This window comes from Zingiber officinale, chromosome 3A, assembly GCF_018446385.1.
Source record: "Zingiber officinale cultivar Zhangliang chromosome 3A, Zo_v1.1, whole genome shotgun sequence".
NCBI classification, from domain to species: Eukaryota; Viridiplantae; Streptophyta; class Magnoliopsida; order Zingiberales; family Zingiberaceae; genus Zingiber; species Zingiber officinale.
In genome coordinates this window covers 64,602,590-64,608,589 of record NC_055990.1, presented here as the reverse complement: position 1 = coordinate 64,608,589, position 6,000 = coordinate 64,602,590, and positions in this window count along the sequence as shown.

Below are 6,000 nucleotides of genomic sequence, written 5' to 3'. Positions count from 1 at the left end.
ATATACCCATGCAAAATTTTGGTTTTAGATATCATAATAGGAATAGGGTTAATGTAGATCAAAACCCTAGGAGGCCAATTCATGAAAAATCTAGGAATGGTAGACCTAAGGAGGCCCAAGGCATTAATCCAAAGAAGGGGAGACACATGCCTAGAAAGGGTAGGTCTAGGAATGTCCAAGGTGGACATATTGACGCTAGGTTTAGGAACCTAGAAAGGGAGAATCAAGCTTTGAAGGCAAAGCTTGATGGTTTAGAGAAATTCCTTAAGAGATTCACTATTGGATCTAAGGAATTAAGGATGGTGTTGGGTAGTCAAAGACCCAACAATGATAGATCAGGCTTGGGATACCGATCTAGTCCCTCCAAGGCCAATGAGAGTTCATATGCTAGGGTGGCAAATGATCATGGCAAGGGAGAGCCCTCCAAAGCTAAGGGAAAGTCTTATGCTAGGGTTGCATATGACTATAGAAAGGAGAAGCCAATAAATGGCAAGGAAAAGCCATTTAATGGTAAGAAGAAATTAACCAAGGACAAGGTGTCCAAGGTTAAGAAAGTTACGTTTGTAGGCCAAGTGTCACCGGGGGTGGACCGATGTGGCCTAGCCATTGTGGATGAGTCACCTAGGGAGGTGACTAAGGCAAAGAGCTCTAGGGGGAGCTCTAAGAGTCAATTTGGGACTCATGGCCAATGGATCTCAGGTGGGTTCTACTTGGGGGTCTAGAGGGGCCATGGAGTGTGCCAAATGGTTTAGAGACGGACTTGAGTCTCAAACCTAGGGATTTGGCACACATGGTTTGTGTTTCATGCAAGAAATATGACATTTGGGGTCATATTGCATGATAATTGGTTTTGGATGTATAGATGCCATATAAACCAATGCTAGGGATGCATTGTGGGTTGGTATGGGCAAATACATCAAAAGGAAGCCAAAACTAGGACTTTAGGTCAAGGTTCAATTGAACCATTTAGCTAGTTTTGGATTTTATGTCAATCTTGGGATTGGTGATAGATATATTTTTTAATATATTTTTCCCAGGTAGACAAGGGTACAATAGACCTCTCCACAAAATTTGGGGATTTTTGGAGGTCTAGGGAATTTCTGGTACATTTCTGAAGGTGGCCTGAAAAGGCTGATTTTTTCAGAAATAGGGTACCAGTCGACTGGTACAGATACCAGTCGACTGGTAACAGTGTTTTTGAGCACAAAATGTCTCTATAAGCTCATTTTGTCGATACCAGTCGACTGGTGACGATACCAGTCGACTGGTAGTCGACTGATACCAGTCTGAAACTGTTTTCAGCATTGGTTTGTGACCATGTCAACTCACTTAGATGTATGGGATCCAAGGGGGATTAATACATGAGTTTAGGGTCAATTTGGATGAGAAATTTTCAACAATTGGGATATTGTTGGAGAACTTTTTGGATGTTAGGCAAAGGGGGAGAATTAAGGTTTAGTTGGGAAAACCATTAGTGCCTTTGCGTAGGGGGAGCCTTGGGATAGGTTCTTAAAAAGCCCGGTTGTAAAAATCCTAGCTCATTGGGGAGCATAGGTGTAGGGGGAACCTTGGGATAGGTTCCAATACATGATACATTCATTCGGCGGTTGCCAAGTGTGTAGCCTTGGCAACGTAAGTCCATTCGGCGGAGTAAGTCCATTCGGCGGAGTAAGTCCATTCGGCGGAGTAAGTCCAAGTGTGTAGCCTTGGCATCGTAAGTCCATTGTATTAGCATGTTTATGTGCTATTTGTTTTCCCTAACTTAAACGTATTGCCAAACATCAAAAAGGGGGAGATTGTTGGAGCAATCCCAATGGTCCGCGGGACCATGTGTTTTGGTATTTGGGCAAAGGGTTTAAGTTAGGTTTACCCTTGTTATTTGATATGTGTACTTGAGTTGTGCAGGACAGCAGGTGACACATGTGACTCAGGTTGACGGCTTCAGGTCCGGTGAAGGATGGAGCATCCGAGGGACCGTGGACAAGGCAGCAAGGACAAGGGCCGAGGGAAGCGACTTCGGGGCATACGCGAAGGATGACATTGGAGACAAGCCGCGAGCTTGGATGCATCCGAGGGACGAGAGCCAAAGGAAGTAGGCTTGAAGGCAAGAGGTCAAGGTTGCAAAGAAGTGTCAAATGAGTCGTGAGGGTACGAGTGCATGAGAGATTGTACTCGAAGTAAAATCCTAGTTTTAGGTTTTTACTGTAGCGGCACTGTAGCAGTTACTGTAGTGTACTGTAGCAGTCGACTGGTGTATGGACCAGTCGACTGATGCGTTGTAGCAGATAGCCGTTGAGAGAGCCGTTGGGCTGGCATCAGTCGACTGGTGCAAGGACCAGTCGACTGGTAACGGGCAAATCAGGTTCTGATTTGTTCCAAGCTCTATAAGAAGGAGCTTGGTATGACCGGCCAAGGCGACGAAATTAGACTTGGTTAAAGCCTAATTAGTAGTCACAAGAGTTCTCAAATGCTTGTGTAATCCAAGAGGTCTTTGTGTGTTTGTGGTGAGGTTTCTCCACCCACAAGGAGACTTGAGATAGCCGGAGGTTGCCGGGGGCTAATCCACCGACGGATAGGGATCGTCCACCTTACGGACAGCCGTGGAGTAGGAGCATCATCTCCGAACCACGTTACATCGACGTGTATTGGTTTGCTTGTTCTTTTCTTTGTCTTTAGCTTTCGTATTCGTAATTAGTATTTGTATTTCCGCTTGCGCACTAACGAATACGTAGGAAGCGAGTTATTGGGGGCGCCGTCCATTCAACCCCCCTTCTAGCCGGCCATCGATCCTCCAACAAGTTAGGGTATACCTCCCTTACGCTTGAAGCTCCCCCTTGATTTGAGCTCTTCTTCTTCTTCTCCCATTTCTTTAGATGCGCTAGCTTCTTAATTTCTCCCTTCTTGGGGCATTTGGTGTGGTAGTGGTCCTTCTCTCCACACGTGAAGCATATGATGCGCAATCTCCTCCTTTGGGCTTCTTCACTCCTACAGCCCATGTTAGTATTCAAAATAACTTGATTGGGTTTAGGAGTTACCTTCTTCTTACCCAATGGACACCTACTCTTGTAGTATCCCTTCTCATTGCAACCGAAGCAAATGATGTGGTCCTTTGACTTTGCTTCGGTGGAGGTGCTCACTAGGTTGACCTTCAAGATCTCTTCTTCCTCCATCTTGGATTCTTCTTCAACCCTTGAGGATGTTAACGATGCTTCTTCCTCCTCCTTCTCCTCCTCGGAAGTTGAGCATGAGTTAACTTCTGATTGCTCCTCCTCCTCTTCTTGAGCCATTAAAACCATCTCCTTGGGCTCCACATCCGATTGATCCTTCCTCTCCTCTTGGACCACTCCATCACTTTCTTCGGATTTTTCTTCTTCTTCTTGTGTAGGCAAAAATTCCTCCCATGGAAATTTCTTCACTTTGCTCCACAATTCATGGGCGTTCTCATATTTACCTACACCACTTATCACATTAGGAGGCAATAAATCAATTAAAATTGCTATTACCTTTGAGTTTGCCTCCGATCGTGAGGTTTGCTCCTCCGTCCAATGTCGTGTTCGGAGCTTCTTTCCTTTCTTGTCCTTTGGGACTTTGAATGGCTCTTTGACCACCATCATTATGTCCCAATCCGTATTAAAGAAGATCTCCATCTTCATCATCCAATAGGTGATGTCCCCAAGGCTTCCTCCTTCCAATTTTGGAGGGACAATAAACCCTGCCATCTTGTGCTTCCTTGGCGATTAGTCCAACGGAGAGCGTCCTCGCTCTGATACCACTTGTTGAAGGATCGGTGGCCGGCTAGAAGGGGGGTTGAATGGACGGCGCCCCCAATCACTCGCTTCCTACGTATTCGTTAGTGCGCAAGCGGAAATACAAATACTAATTACGAATACAAAAGCTAAAGACAAAGAAAAGAACAAGCAAACCAATACACGTCGATGTAACGTGGTTCAGAGATGATGCTCCTACTCCACGGCTGTCCGTAAGGTGGACGATCCCTCAATCCGTCGGTGGATTAGTCCCCGGAAACTCCGGCTAGCACAATCCTCCTTGTCGGTGGAGAAACCTCGCCACAACTCGATTAAGAACACTTGGATTGCTAGAGCACTAGATGACTATTAATTAGGCTTTAACCAACTCTAATTTCGTCAAGTTGGCCGCCCATCCCAAGCTCCTTCTTATAGAGCTTGGGGAAATCAGCCTTGCTGATTTGCCCGGTACCAGTCGACTGGTCCATGCACCAGTCGACTGGTGCCAGCCCAACGACACTCCAACGGCTATCTATCAGTCGACTGGTCCTATGACCAGTCGACTGATCCCAGCCATTTCGGGCACAGAATGCTTCTGTGCTCACCACCAGTCGACTGGTACAACCCTAAACTTAGGGTTTCCCATCCCGAGTACATTTCACTCACACTCGGACCCTCACGACTCACTTGACTCTTCTTTGCAGCTTTGACCTCTTGCCTTCAAGCCTACTTCCTTTGGCTCTCGTCCCTCGGATGCATCCAAGCCCGCGGCTTGTCTCCAATGCCATCCTTCGCGTATGCCTCGAAGTCGCTTCCCTCGGCCCTTGTCCTTGCTGCCTTGTCCACGATCCCTCAGATGCATTCAAGCCCGCGGCTTGTCCTCAATGTCATCCTTCATCGGACCCGAAGCCGTCAACCTGAGTCACATGTGTCACCTACAGTCCTGCACAACTCAAGTACATATATCAAATAACGAGGGTAAACCTAACTTAAACCCTTTGCCCAAACACCAAAATACATGGTCCCGTGGACCATTGGGATTGCTCCAACAGAGATCACCCAAGCGAGTGAATCCGGAGGAGAAGAACCGGACCGAGGCGGGACTGAACCAGAGAAGAAGTCCCGGACGAAAAAGTCAACAACTGTTGACTTTAGGCTCCGGGGCGCCCGGAGTCCTCCGGGGCGCCTTGACCAGATCGAGTTTTGACTCGATCTAAACGTTGGGGGATAAGTTTTATCCGCCCCAGGGCGCCCGGAACCCTTCCAGGCGCCCCGACCAAGGCTATAAATATAGCCTTGGTCCAGAAGCTTCAAATGAACTCAGAGATTTACATTCCAAACACTTGTGTGATTCTATTCTAGTTTAGCTTCTGTCTTTTGTGCTTTCACTGCTGTAAGAGGCTTCTCCGCCTGAAGGAGATATTTTAGTGCACGTTCATTCCTTAGATTAACAACCTCCTTGGTTGTAACCAAGTCAAACCTGGTGCCTCGTTTTCTTTTCTGATCTTAGTTTATTGCTTTGATTATTTTACAAGTGTTAGTTTAAGAGTTCGAGAAGGGTCATTGTTATTTTTTTTACAGGCTATTTAACCCCCCCCTTCTAGCCGGCCCAACGGTCCTACAAGTGGTATCAGAGCCGAGACGCTTCAAGAGGACTAACCGCCGAACGAAGCAACGAGATGGCCGGATCTAACATTCACCCGCCAAAATTCGAGGGGGACTTTGCAAGCTGGAAGAAGCACATGGAGGTATTTTTCAGTACCGATTTTGATTTATTACTAATAATAGAACTCGGTTTTGAAGCTCCCGAGGGCAAAGCAAAAAGTCAATGGACAAAGAAAGAGCAGGCCGAGTACCTGGCAAACAAGAAAGCAGAATTCCATCTGCTAACCGTACTTCCGCCACAAGAAGTCAACCGTGTCGACACCTACAATTCGGCAAAGGAGCTTTGGGAGAAGTTCCTTGAATTACACGAAGGAACATCCGAAGCCAAGCTTACGAGACGGGACTTACTTCGCAACTAGCTTACCAACCTCCGTCTTGAAGAAGGTGAAACAATTGCACATCTACACTCGAGGATATAGGAGCTCATCATCGGACTTTCGAATCTCGGAGAAGAGGTAAGTAACCGAGATTCGCTCAAGTACGCTTTAAATTCCTTCCCTAGAAATTCAAAATGGGCATCATTAGTAGATGCCTTTTACATTTCGAAGGACTTAGAAAAAATTTCATTAGAAGAATTTTTTTCAACATT